This window comes from Thamnophis elegans, chromosome 14 (assembly GCF_009769535.1).
Source record: "Thamnophis elegans isolate rThaEle1 chromosome 14, rThaEle1.pri, whole genome shotgun sequence".
Taxonomy (NCBI): domain Eukaryota; kingdom Metazoa; phylum Chordata; class Lepidosauria; order Squamata; family Colubridae; genus Thamnophis; species Thamnophis elegans.
Window position 1 is genome coordinate 41,886,046 of NC_045554.1, and position 13,569 is coordinate 41,899,614.

At 42.9% G+C, this 13,569-nt stretch overlaps 1 non-coding gene across 1 annotated transcript; it reads left to right on the forward strand.

Moving 5' to 3' along the window:
- Nucleotides 1-268: 268 nt before the first annotated feature.
- Nucleotides 269-454, forward strand: LOC116518199. The gene has a single exon (XR_004256524.1). It is a non-coding gene; the product is annotated as a U2 spliceosomal RNA (small nuclear RNA).
- Nucleotides 455-13,569: the final 13,115 nt, after the last annotated feature.

The following is a 13,569-nucleotide window of genomic DNA, read 5'->3' on the forward strand; positions in this document are numbered from 1 at the left end:
TCTCATCCTTCCTATTACCTACCTCCTCCCACTTATGACTATAACCTTGTGGCTTGTATCTGTATTATTTATATTGCTTATTTATTTTCCTAGAATGACTTGATTGCTTATTTAGTATTCCATGACTATTACTAAGTGTTGTATCTTATGATTCTTGATGAATGTATTTTTCTTGACAAACATATCCTGTTTTTTTATGTATATTGAGAGCATCTGCACAAATTCCTTGTGTGTCCAATCACATTTGGCCAATAAAGAATTCTATTCTATCGCTTCTCGGCCTTTTGGCTAAGATCATGTGAAGTATCTGTTCTTATCAGTTTAATATCTGATATGTCCTCTATTTAGGTGCCGAGGTGGTGCAGTGGTTAAATGCAGGCTACTTCAGCTGACTGCAGTTCTGCAGTTCGGCTGTTCAAATCCCACCAGCTCAGGGTTGACTCAGCCTTCCATCCTTCCGAGGTGGGTAAAAATGAGGACCCGGATTGTTGTTGGGGGCGATATGCTGACTCTGTAAACCGCTTAGAGAGGGCTGAAAGCCCTATGAAGCGGTATATAAGTCTAACTGCTATTGCTATTGCTATTGCTATTGCTATTGCTATTGCTATTCTATTCTATTCTATTCTATTCTATTCTATTCTATTCTACCCTACCCTACCCTACCCTACCCTACCCTACCCTACCCTACACTCTACTCTACTCTACTCTACTCTACTCTACTCTACTCTACTCTACTCTACTCTACTCTACTCTACTCTATTCTATTTTTCTGAATTCTATTTCATTCTGCATGCTATGCTATGCTGTTCTGTTCTGTTCTGTTCTATTCTATTTTTGTAGAGTGGGGGTGTCAAACTCAAGGCCCGGGGGCCAGATCTGGTCTGCGGGGTGCTTAGATCTGGCCCGTGAGGCTGCCCTGGAAACAGCAAAGCAGTGGCCCATGGTGCCTCTGCCAGTGAAAATGGACACCATTGCAGCTGAAAATAGATCTTGCAAGGGCTGCATGGGTCCCTCCGGGCTCCATTTTCCCTGGCAGAGGGTTGCAGAAGGCAGTTGCAGCCACAAATGGAGTTTAGAAGCCTGTTTTCGCTGACAGAGTGCTCGGGCCACCAAATGCGCCCCTAACACGAGTGATATCGAGCTGGCCATGCCCACCTCGGCCTCCTGAGGTCAAACACAATCGTGATGCGGCCCGCAATGAAATCGAGTTTGACACCCCTGTCCCAGAGTGTGTAATGCTGTGTGATGTAACTATATTTATACATGTATGTATTTTTAGAGACCTGGAGACAAGGGATCGTCTTTAACTGGATTGAGATTTTTGATTTAGGGCAAAAGCCCTGGGGGAAGATCTTCCTTGCGATAAAAGGAATTGTAGTCCTTGAATGCCATCAAAGAAAAGGCAAGCTTGTGCGGTCCTTATAAAACCAGCGCGTAAAGAACTAAAAGCAATATCTACAGTATGGATTTTTCCCTGCCTTTCCCATTAATTAAGCCTCGTTCTCTACGCATTTCTGTCTCAAATATAGAGAAGCAGCTTTGGAAATCATCAGGTTCGCTTTGTCCACGGGATATTAGAAGCCTTTATTTACAAGATGGGCCAGGCGGTGGGGAGAGACATCAAGGTTTGACTCCTGCTTTAGGAAAACAGTTTTGCTGAAAGGAAAGCCAAACTGAGAAAACATGTTCGGCCGAGACAAAGAAACCAGTGGAATTGTGGCCTTTTCAGAAGAAGGAACCAGGGCCACCAAATACAAGTTTACTGTATTTCCTTGAATAGTATTGGCAAACCAGAGAGTGGTTTCCAACATCTCAAAGGAATTTTTGTTGTTAGTTATGAAGTTGTGTCTAACCCATCGTGACCCCATGGACAACATTCTTCCAGGCCTTCCTGTCCTCTACCATCCTCTGGAGCCCATTTAAGCTCACGCCGACTGCTTCAGTGACTCCATCCAGCCACCTCATTCTCTGTCATCCCCTTCTTCTTTTGCCCTCCATCTTTCCCAGCACCAGGCTCTTCTCCAATGAGTCCTTCCTTCTCATTAGGTGGCCCAAATATTTGAGTTCCTTCTTCAGGCTCTGGCCTTCTAAAGAGCAGTCAGAGTTGATCTCCTCTAGGACTGACCCATTTGATCGCCTTGCAGTCCAAGGGACTCGCAGGAGTCTTCTCCAGCACCCTAGTTCAAAGGCTTCAGTTCTTTGGTGCTCAGCCTTTCTTATGGTCCAACCTTCACAGCCATCCATTGCAACTAGGAAAACCATAGTCTTGACTATACGCACTTTTGTTGGCAGAGTGATGTCTCTGCATTTTAATATGCTGTCTAGATTTGCCATAGCTTTCCTCCAAGGAATGCTTTGCTTCAATTCTGGATGAAAGCAAATTAAGAAGATTCTTATCTTTGGATATATATATATTGTTTTTAAAATCAATGCTCTGAACTTTAAAAAAGATTCCCCCACCCCCAATAACAGCTCCTTTTTTATGACTGTGTAATACTTCAATTATTCAGGATAGAGTCATGACAAGTAGATGAAGCTGAGCATTTACTTGCAGATGCCCTTCCTGATGCCTATGTGAAGTTCACAGCAGATATTTTTTCATTGTGCCCTAAAAGAGAAACATCTTCTGTTACATAGGATTGAACTCTCAGCCTTCTGAGTGGGAAGTGTCTTTACCACTAGGCCCTAATGACGCTCAGTAGAGATATTTCCAATGATTTCATATATTATATTGTTTTAGTTATTCATGTTACTTATTAGATTTATTCATTTATTAGCTGTATCAAGGCTTCCTGATTTTAGATTGACTCTGGATAGATGACAATATGTGCAATTATCATCATCATCATCATTAAATCCTGTGCGAGCACATTGGGTAGCAAGTGATTTCTAGAAATTTTGATCATTCACATATACATCTACACTTCCTTAGCTCAATAGACAATAATAGGCAGTGTTGTTGTCTAGATAAAAGGGCCTAGTTTTCTTTTTAAGTATGGAGTAGTAAGATAACATTCGGAAGTGAATCGGGCAGAAGCCAACCATATTCACTGAAGGGAAGAAGGGAGAGCAGAAACGGTTTTGCGAAGCTGATGTTAGCCTCACTAGATAGGCAAAGATTGAGGAGAGGACGAGCTGACAAGGATTGCAAACCAAAACAGTCCCTGAAAGAAGTTTGCCCGAGTGGTTTTGCTTTTACCAGAAACGTGCAGAAGAATAGTCAAAATACCATCCAGAATTCCGAGAGCCAGGTCAGGGTTGTCAGCTTGTTGAGAGGTCAGAATTTCACCAGCAGAATCCACACAAACATCGTACAGAAGCCAGAGATCAGTCAGTTGATTCCAATGAAGGGTTATAGGTCAGAGCTGCCTCTTAAATCAGACTGCAACCAGCTGCCTTTCATCAAGATATTTATTCCCTTGCTTGGCAAGGAGCCTCATAGAATACCTTTGCTCTACTCACCGGGTGTGGTGGCTGAGCGTTCTTATGCCATTATTATCTGACTCTCCCACCTGCTCAGGTGGTGCCTGTGTTTGATCAGCTTCAGGTGATACCTGCCTTTTGAAGCCAGTAGACTTCAATCAAAGTTCAGTGCTCTGATGTGAAGTTTCTTCCATGTGGATTGTACCGTACGTAATCTCCAGCCAACAAAATAGAATTTTGAAGTAGATCTTATGGAATGTCAGTCTCACATCTAAACTACATCTGCCTCAAAATCCACTCTCCTATATCTTTCAACCAGAAGAGTTCTGGAAGGGACCTTGGAGGTCTTCTAGCCCAACAACCTATTCAAGCAGGAGACCCCATACCACTTCAGATAAGTGTCTGTCCAGCGTCTTATTAAAAGGCTCCAGTGACGAAGCACCCACAACTTCTGAAGGCAAAGTTGTTCCACTGGCCAATTGTTCTCACTGTTAGGAAGTTCTTCCTTAATTCCAGGTTGCTTCTCCCCTTGATTAGTTTTCATCCATTGTTTCTTGTCCTGCCTTCTGGTGGTTTGGAAGAATAAGGTGTAGATTACTCCCTCTTGTTTGTGGCAGCCCTTCAAATACTGTAACACTGCTATCGTGTCATCCCAGAGAGCCGAGGTGGTGCAGTGGTTAAATGCAGCACTGCAGGCTACTTCAGCTGACTGCAGTTCGGCAGTTCGGCTGTTAAAATCTCACTGGCTCAAAGGTTGACTCAGCCTTCCATCCTTCCGAGGTGGGTAAAATGAGGACCCGGATTGTTGTTGGGGGCAATAAGCTGACTCTGTAAACCGCTTAGAGAGGGCTGAACGCCCTATGAAGCGGTATATAAGTCTAACTGCTATTGCTATTGCTATCCTAGTTCTTCTTTTCTTCAGACTAGCCATGCCCAGTTCCCACAACCATTCTTCATATGTTTTAGTCTCCAGGCCTTTAATCCTCTTAATTGTTCTTCTGTGCACTTTTTTCCAAAGTTTCAACATCTTTTTTCCCCTTCTTCCCCATTTTAAAATTTACTTCAGTCGAGCCACTCAAGTATATCTGATGGTGATTGAGGTTGATCCTTCAATCTCAAAAGACTATGGTATCGAGGTCCCAACGCAGCATCTGGTGTGGCTAAAAAGACCAATTCGGGAGTGGCAATCCCTTCCACACTGAGGGCAGATACATTCTGTCCCCTGGCCAGCCCCAGATTTCGCTGTTCTGGAACTGCCTCCGCTTGCCGAACAAGTGTCTCTTCAAATTGGAAAATGCCATGCTGCGTCTTTAGCCTCCAAGCTGAACGATCAGAGCTCAAGGTTCCCTAGCTGTTAATGTCCATCCCAGTGGTGGGTTTCAAAAAATTTTGGAACCTCTTCTGTAGGTGTGGCCTGCTTTCTGGGTCCACTGGTGGAACCTCTTCTAACCAGTTCGGTAGATTTGACGAACCGGTTCTACCGAACCGGTGCGAACCGGTAGGAACCCACCTCTGGTCCATCCCCAAGACCTTTAGATCCCTCTTGCAGATATCCTTATATCACAGCTGTGGTCTCCCTCTGGGGTGCTTTCCCTGCACTAATTCTCCCTACAGGAGATTTTCCGGAATCCGTCCATCAGCCATTCTCATGACATGCCCAAGCCAGTGTAGCCAAGCTGCTGTTTCAATAGTGTATACAATTGTGTGAGTGGTTGTGTGAGTAAGTTACCCATGAAAACCTATGTGTTGAATACCATGTTAACTGGGAAAGGCTCCACCAGACCTCTGATCAACATACTGTAGCTAAAGAAATTATAATTTAGCCAGTTGGTATCCATGAGGTAAGCTACTCAACGTTTTGTTGACAAAATAAATGCGCGGGGGGAAGAACCATGCTGATCTAGGATGGAAAAGTTAGGATAAAGTTATCATTGGACATAAGCAGCCAACCTCAAAGTAGCATAACGAGATGATTTAGTTTCACCATGCACGAGCAATTTCCACCAGGCTCAAAATCTCTCTTTTTTCCAGGAGCAATGAGTAATGAAGGACAGGAAATTGAAGTAGTTTTACTTATAGCTGGTTCCTAATTTATTTTTTTGTAGAAGATGGAACTCATGGAATCTAAAGAATCTATGAGATGACCCCATAGGATTTGATGAAGGCCAACCTTCTCCTCTCTGATACTCCTTTTTTCATTTTATTTGACATTTTTGAAGGTAAGACTGGTTGCAGACTATTAGCCTATGGCAGTGAGCATTTGCTAAGACTCATAACACAGAGGAAAAAAAGTGGTGAGCAATAGAAATTACAGGTTATTGGTATCTTGTTGTCAAGGTAGCTCAGCTTTGCTTACAGATTGAAAAGCAGTTCAAGATGCTTTGTGTTTCATGTGGTGAAATGAACTTTCTGCCTAGAGAGGCTAAATATTAATTGAAAAACTTCCATTTCTCTTGGTTTGATTGCAAAACTTAAAAAAAAACCCTCTAAAGAGATAAAAACATTGCAGATTTTCCTATCCACTTTAAGCAATTATATTAATCTACCTTGAACCAACTAACCAACCTTCTAAAGGAATCTGTACAAACTATTGTTTCACAATGTACACTATGTTTTGAAAGCTTCAAAAATTTTTATGAAGGTTGATATATATTACATGTTACATAAAATTGATCTTAATACTCCTTTCAAATGAGTAATATTATCTCTATAAAATTAAGCCTAAGCGAACAAAATTAAGCACACTTAAAATCTATATTTTCCCCGTAAAATACAATTGTTCCTCCGTTTTATTATTATGGTAATAATAGCAACTAAAGGTAAAGGTAAAGCTTCCCCTCACACAGATATGCTAATTGTTCCCGACTCTAGGGGGCGGTGCTGATCTCTGTTTCAAAGCCGAAGAGCCAGCACTGTCCGAAGATGTCTCCATGGTCATGTGACCAGCATGACTAAATGCTGAAGGCACACAGAACAATATTACCTTCCCACCAAAGGTGATCCCTATTTTTCTACTTGCATTTTTTACGTGCTTTCGAACTGCTAGGTTGGCAGAAGCTGGACAAATAATGGGAACTCACTCCGTTATGTGGTGCCAGGGATTCGAACCATTGAACTGGACTATGCAACCCCATGGACCACGTTCCTCCAGGCCTTCCTCTCCTCTGCCATCCTCTGAAATCCATTTAAGCTCACGCCGACTGCTTCAGTGACTCCATCCAGCCACCTCACTCTCTGCCCATCCCCTTCTTCTTTTCCCTCCATCATTCCCACCATGAGGCTCTTCTCCAGTGAGTCCTTCCTTCTCATTAGGTGGCCAAAGTATTGGAAAGTCCAGAGAGAGACAGTATAATTAGGCATAAGCAGAATGCCCAGCTATTTCTTCTAAAACTATTTTTCCCATTATCTGTTCTAGCTCCTTTATATAAATAGATTGGAAGACATCAAAACAAAATGGAGAAAAAAATCTGTTTTTGTTAATTTTCAGTGCTTTGAAACGTCATCCAGTACAACTATAAAAGGCCTTATCGTACTTATCCAGAGTTTAACTTTCAAAGCGTTTAACTCCAAGAATAATTTCATAAGCAAACATAACTAAGATTATCTTCCGTTGAATTAAAGCATATTGAAACTATCAAAGAGATTCATCTAGCAGACATGGGAAAGATTTTATAAATTCTATTTATTGAAATAAATTGTATTATTTATTGAATTTAATGTTCTAACCAGTTAAGCAGAGAAGCCCTTTAAGTATAGTAAGACACTGCTGAAGATAGAGGAAAACCATATTTTGGGTGATCAGATTTTTTGCTTTTTTTTATTGCAGACAACAAATATTAGGAGATACTTATTCCACAATCTGAAGAAGATTCTTTGAAGAAGCTAAATCAATTTATCTCAGCAGGGAAATGACAAGAGATAAATAGATCCTCCTACTTCAAAGGGGGAAAATAAGCCGAACCTACCCTAATCTTTAATTAAAAAAAGAAAGGGAGGAAAGTGACTTTTGGAGTTTTTTTTCTCCAAAAGCTGTTGTGTAGTGGTAGGGAATATTTACCGACAAATAATTTGCATAAGATCATATGGTCAGCAGTTAAGTAAATGAATATTCTTCATGCAAGTGGCTTTTAAGACAGTGTTTTAAAGCAATTTTTGTTATCAACTCTGCTTTAATAGCTAATGGGTGGGCCAACAATAGGAAATAATACAGCTCAGACTCACAAAGATTGACAGCCTATAGTTTCTAACTATAATGATTTGAAACTTCCACTGATTAAGATTAGTGTGTCCTAATCTCGTTTACTGAGTTGGGATAGATCTCAGCTTTGCTGGAAGATTCTATAGATTGGAGATAAAGTAACATCCTTAAGGTCGAAATCCAGGGAGGGAAGGAGGAAGGAAGGAAGGAAGGAAAATGAGAGGAAGGAAAGAAGGAAGGCAGGAAGGAGGAGGGAGGAAGGAAGGAAGGAAAATGAGATGGGAATGAGATGAAGGAAAATGAGGAAGGAAGGAAGGAGAGGGAGGGGGGAGGAAAATGAGATGGAAACGAGATGAAGAAAAATGAGAGGAAGGAAGGAAGGAAGGAAGGAAGGAAGGAAGGAAGGAAGGAAGGAAGGAAGGGGAAGGGAGGGAGGAAGGAAGGAAAATAAGATGCAAATGAGATGAAGGAAAATGAGAGGAAGGAAGGAAGGAAGGGGAAGGGAGGGAGGAAGGGAGGAAAAGGAGAGGAAGGAAGGAAGGAAAATGAGAGGAAGAAAAAGGAAAGGAAGGAAAAGGAAAGGAAAGGAAGGAAGGAAGGAAGGAAGGAAGGGGAAGGGAGGGAGGGAGGAAGGAAAATAAGATGCAAATGAGATGAAGGAAAATGAGAGGAAGGAAGGAAGGAGGGAGGGAAAATGAGATGAAGGAAAATGAGAGGAAGGAAGGAGGAGGAAGGAAGGGAAATGAGAGGAAGGAAAATGAGCAGAAGGAAGGAAGGAAGGAAGTAGATGAGATGGAAATGAGAGGAAGGAAGGAAAATGAAATGAAGGAAATGAGATGAATTAAAATGAGAGGAAAGAAAGAAAGAAAGAAAGAAAGCAGGAAGGAAGGAAGGAAGAAGAAGGAAAGAAGGAAGGAAGGAAGGAAGGAAGGAAGGAAGGAAGGGGGAGGAAGGAAGGGACAATGAAATGAAGGAAAATGAGATGAATTAAAATGAGAGGAAAGAAAGAAAGAAAGAAAGAAAGCAGGAAGGAAGGAAGGAAAGAAGGAAGGAAGGAAGAAGGAAGGAAGGAAGGCTCTATTTCTTGTTTTATGAACAAATGGATAATTTAAAAAAAACTGTCTTCTGAAGGTCTGAAGCAGTGCATCTCCCAGATATACAAACACACACTCGTGCGTGTGTATATGTGTAAACAAAGAAATGAAACCATGGCAACCCTGAGGACTCACAACAGATTACCTTGAATCTCAGAAAGGGGATGCATACTGATTGAAATGAATCACCCTGATACATAACAAATGGCACACAAGCTTCAGCTCTCAGCAGCCTTCCGTTAACTTTGAGTCTTTAAATCCAATCAAATAAAAGTCATGAAGTTCTCCAGATTGAAGGGGGAAAAGAGATCTAGACCTTTGGGAACCTTGATTTGGAAGCATTGAGCCTCACTAGGGAAGGTTGACCAAGAGCAACTCAATGGCAAATAGAGTGTTGTATATATCCATATAAGTCTACAAGGCACACAACTTGCTAAATTTCCTTTGTTCTATGTTCAGAGGATATGCTTAATAATCTTTGGCTTGAACACAACCTGACCCCCAGATTGAAAGATCTTTTCTTTTTTCACAACTTTCTTCCAATCTACTTAGAACCAACTACGAATATGTGCCAGGGGGCAGGGATATTGGCAGGGTATGGTCATACTAAAAAGCAGAGACATCACCCTGCCAGTCACATTGCAATGGATGGCTATGAACGTTGGACCACAAGAAAGGCTGAACACCAAAGAATGGAGGCCTTTGAACTCTGGGTGCTGGAGAAGACCTCCTGCGAGTCCCTTGGATTGCAAGGCGATCCAACCGGTCAGTCCCAGAGGAGATGAACCCTGACTGCTCTTTAGAAGGTCAGATCTTGAAGAGGAAACTCAAATCCTTTGGCCACCTAATGAGAAGGAAGGACTCCCTGGAGAAGAGCCTCATGCTGGGAACGATGGGAGGGCAAAAGAAGGAGGGGACGACAGAGAATGAGGTGGCTGGATGGAGTCACCAAAGCAGTCGGTGTGACCTTAAATGGACTCCAGAGGATGGTAGAGGATAGGAAGCCCTGGAGGAACATTGACCATGGGGTTGTGATGGGTCAGACCCAACTTCACAACTAACAACAACAACATAATCAAATTGTCAACATCCATTTTTTTCATTCTTTGCTCAAGAATAAGAGAAAGAGAAACTGATATACTTCGTTGCTTTTAATAGAATAACAGAGTTGAAGGGACCTTGGAGGTCTTCTAGTCTACCTCCCCAACTCAAGCAGGAAACCTGATATGATTTCAGACAAGTTGTTCTCCCAATCTCTTCTTAAAAGCCTCCAGTGATGGTGCACCCAGAACTTCAGGAGGCAAGTTGTTCCACCGGTTAATTGCTCTTCTTTTCTGGAAATTTCTCCTTAGTTCCAAGTCCATTTTATAATCTGTATATTAAGTAATTCAATTTATTGCATTGGCAACTCTATTCGGCATCACGGTAGGTTGCCAATGTGACCATGCCATAAATTGTAAGGGTGAAACATCCACAAAAGACACAATAAAACAGCGATAACAATAATATGAATAGGTCCCAGAACAAAATGGCAAAGCATTAATTATAATAACCAGGTAGTGAAAACTCTAATCAGCGAGATAAAGTTCAGTCACCAGAATAATCCAGGGGGCTAGAGCCGAGGTGGCGCAGTGGTTAGGGTGCAGTACTGCAGGCCACTTCAGCTGACTGTTATCTTGCAGTTCAGCGGTTCTAATCTCACCGGCTCAAGGTTGACTCAGCCTTCCATCCTTCCGAGGTGGGTGAAATGAGGACCCAGACTGTGGGGGCGATATGCTGACTCTGTAAACCGCTTAGAGAGGGCTGAAAGCCCTATGAAGCGGTATATAAGTCTAACTGCTATTGCTATTGCTATAAATCACAACAGCAAATTATTGACATATTATGGAGCGTCAACGCATTTGTGTGTTTGTCTAAGCAATAATTTGGAGGAAACCAATTTCTTGATACAACCTTCAGAAATCTGAGTGCCCTTCAGATGTATGGCTTTAAAGACCTACAAACCAGCATGGCCATTGCTGATCAACCGAAGAGCTGACAACAGCCAGATGAGGAAGGATGGTTTAAGCGCCCTGTGTGAACAAGGACACAATTATGCTCTTGCGAGCCAATTTCCCTGCATTTCTTTACGGCGAGGCACTTTTCATATCTTCCCCCCCCCCCCATGAAAATCTTGTTGCTCCTTGCGACCCTGTTGTGAGGCACTTCCCCCCCTGCGGTGACCACCATTCACTGGAGGAAGTGCAGCCCCAAAAAGCCACAATAATCTCATTTGTCTTCATTCTACAGGACCTGGGCTCCGGCGCTCGTTCTGATGTAAAGCCATTTACCTTCGCTCCCAAGTACATTTAATCTCATTACATTCACTGTCATTACAGTAACATCTTTATTCCACTTGAAAGACTTTAAAGCTCAAGAGGATTGCGTTACAAGGAGGGCGGCTTTGGGTATTTGAGAGGGGCCTGTGCAAATTCTAGATAGGAGACGCTATCCATTTTTATGAGCCCGCTGCGGTTCTCCTGTGTTAATGGCAATCCTGAAAACTGAGAAGAGCCTTCCTCCTTTCCTTTTCTTCCCTTCCTTCCTTCCCTCCCTCCATTCTCCTTCCTTCCTGTCTGTACTCTTCCTTCATCCTTCCTTCTTTCCTCCCTCTATTTTTCCTTCCTTTCCCTCTCCCGCAATTCTTTTTCCTTCCTTCCTTCCTCCCTCCCTCTCTCCCTTCCTCCTTCCTTCCCTTGCCTCTATTATTCCTTCCTTCTTTGCCTCCAGTCTTCTTCCTTGTCTCTACTCTTCCTCCTTTCTTCCTTCTTTCCCTCCCTCTATTCTTCCTTTCTTCCTTCCCCCTCCCTCCATTCTTTTCCTTCCTCCCTCCCTTCCTTCCTATTCTTTTCCTTCTTTGCCTCTATTCTTCCTCCCTGCCCTCATTCCTCCCTTACCTCTATTCTTCCTCCCCCTCCTTCTTTCCTCCCCCCTCCATTCTTCTTCCTTCTGCCTCTATTATTCCTCCCTGCCCTCCTTCCTTCCTTACCTCTATTCTTCCTCCCTCCTCCTTCTTTCCTCCCTCCCTCCATTCTCCTCCTTCCCTTGCTCTATTATTCCTTCCTTCTTTGGCTCCAGTCTTCCTTCCTTGTCTCTACCTTCTTCCTTCCTTCTTTCCCTCCCTCTATTCTTCCTTTCTCCATTCCCCTCGCTCCATTCTTTTTCCTTCCTTCCTCCATCCCTTCTTCCATTCTTCTTCCTTCTTTGCCTCTATTCTCCCTCCCTTCCCTCATTCCTTCCTTGCCTCTATTCTTCCTTCCTCCCTCCCTCCTCCTTCTTTCCTCCTCCCTCCATTCTCCTCCTTCCCTTGCCTCAATTCTTCATTCCTCCCTCCCTCCCTCCCTCCCTCCCCTCTTCCTTTCTCTCTTTCCACCTCCCTTCCCCTTTTTCCCCTCCCCTTCCCTCCTTCCCTTTCTTCCTCCCTCCTCTCTTCCATGTTCCTTCTCTCTTTCCCCCTCCCTTCCTTTTCCTTCTTTTCTCTCTTCTTTTTTCTGTTGCTCTTTCCTTTGTCTCTAGGTCTTCTGATCTCCAATGCTTTCGAACTTGACTTTTAGCTGTTTGGAGTTTTCCTATTGTCTCTGGTCCATGGTGACTTTTGGTTCTGTCTTCAATTTTTCTTAACTTTTCAGAGATAAGCACTTGATAGGCACGTTTCTCCCACAAGCAAGAGGATGGTGGGTCGTGAAGCTTCTTTTATTCCTGGTATTTTTCTGATCAGCCACCCAGCATTGTCCACACCCCCAGATTAAGCTCCATCAGGAAACTGAATCTAATGCAAAGTTTGGTTATGGAGCAATAATGCACATCTGATTGCAATATTCGGATTGGCAAGAGGTGGGTGTTAATTTCCAGGGAAGGGAGGATATGAAAATGGCTAATTTCCCCCAAGGTTTGGAGTGCATCAAAAATGAAAATAAAAAGAGACATAGATGTATTCGTTCATAAGCTATAGTTAATGGAAAGTATTGGAAGAAACTCCAGTGATGAAGAGAAAGACATAATTTTGAGACCTTGGTAAATCTAGCCACAGCTCTGCAAGCTTTTATGGTACTGAAGCATTCTTCCCTTTGGTTACTCCATGATATCACCACATTCCCTACCATTTATTATGGTAGATTTCATTAGGTGTGTTCCTACATGCTACATAAAAGTTATAGGCTGGCGGAAAAGTAAAATTATGCTTTATAAGATTATCTCCTTCTGCTCCGTGGATCCCACATGGGTTGACATAGATTTGCAAAGGGCAGAGAATAATGGACAGAGTGGCACGCTTAAAGGTGTCACAGGAATATTCTTCCCAATGTTTATTCTTTAATATAGTCACATCTATAGGTGAGGTGGAAATGAAGACCTACATTTCGCTAAGATAGCAAACCTAGAGGTTGCTTCCTTCTAAGTTAGACCACCAATCCACCAGATTAAGTTCAGCAGGCTTCTTCAAACAAAACCATCAAGCTTTCCCCATTCTGGGATTCCTGTCACAAACCGAAGAAACTTCTTGGATGAAAGTGAGATGTTTTCAAAGGAAAAAAACCGCAACAAAGTCCAGTCGCTTTTTGAAAAGAGCACCTTTTCAAGGGGGCAACTTTTTGGACAAACCTGACTTGTGTTGTGACCTGCCAGTGGTCCACAGAGCTGGCAGCAGATTCGTACAGTGAGGAGGTTGGGGAGGAACCTGGGCCAGTCCTGGAGTCTGGGGAAGGCTCTGATGAGGGCTCTGTGTCGGAGGCAGAGAGGGGGACAGAGCCATATGCCAGATATCAACTGCCTTCAGAGTCCGACATCAGTGAGGCAGAAGAACAGCTGGAGCCTGTT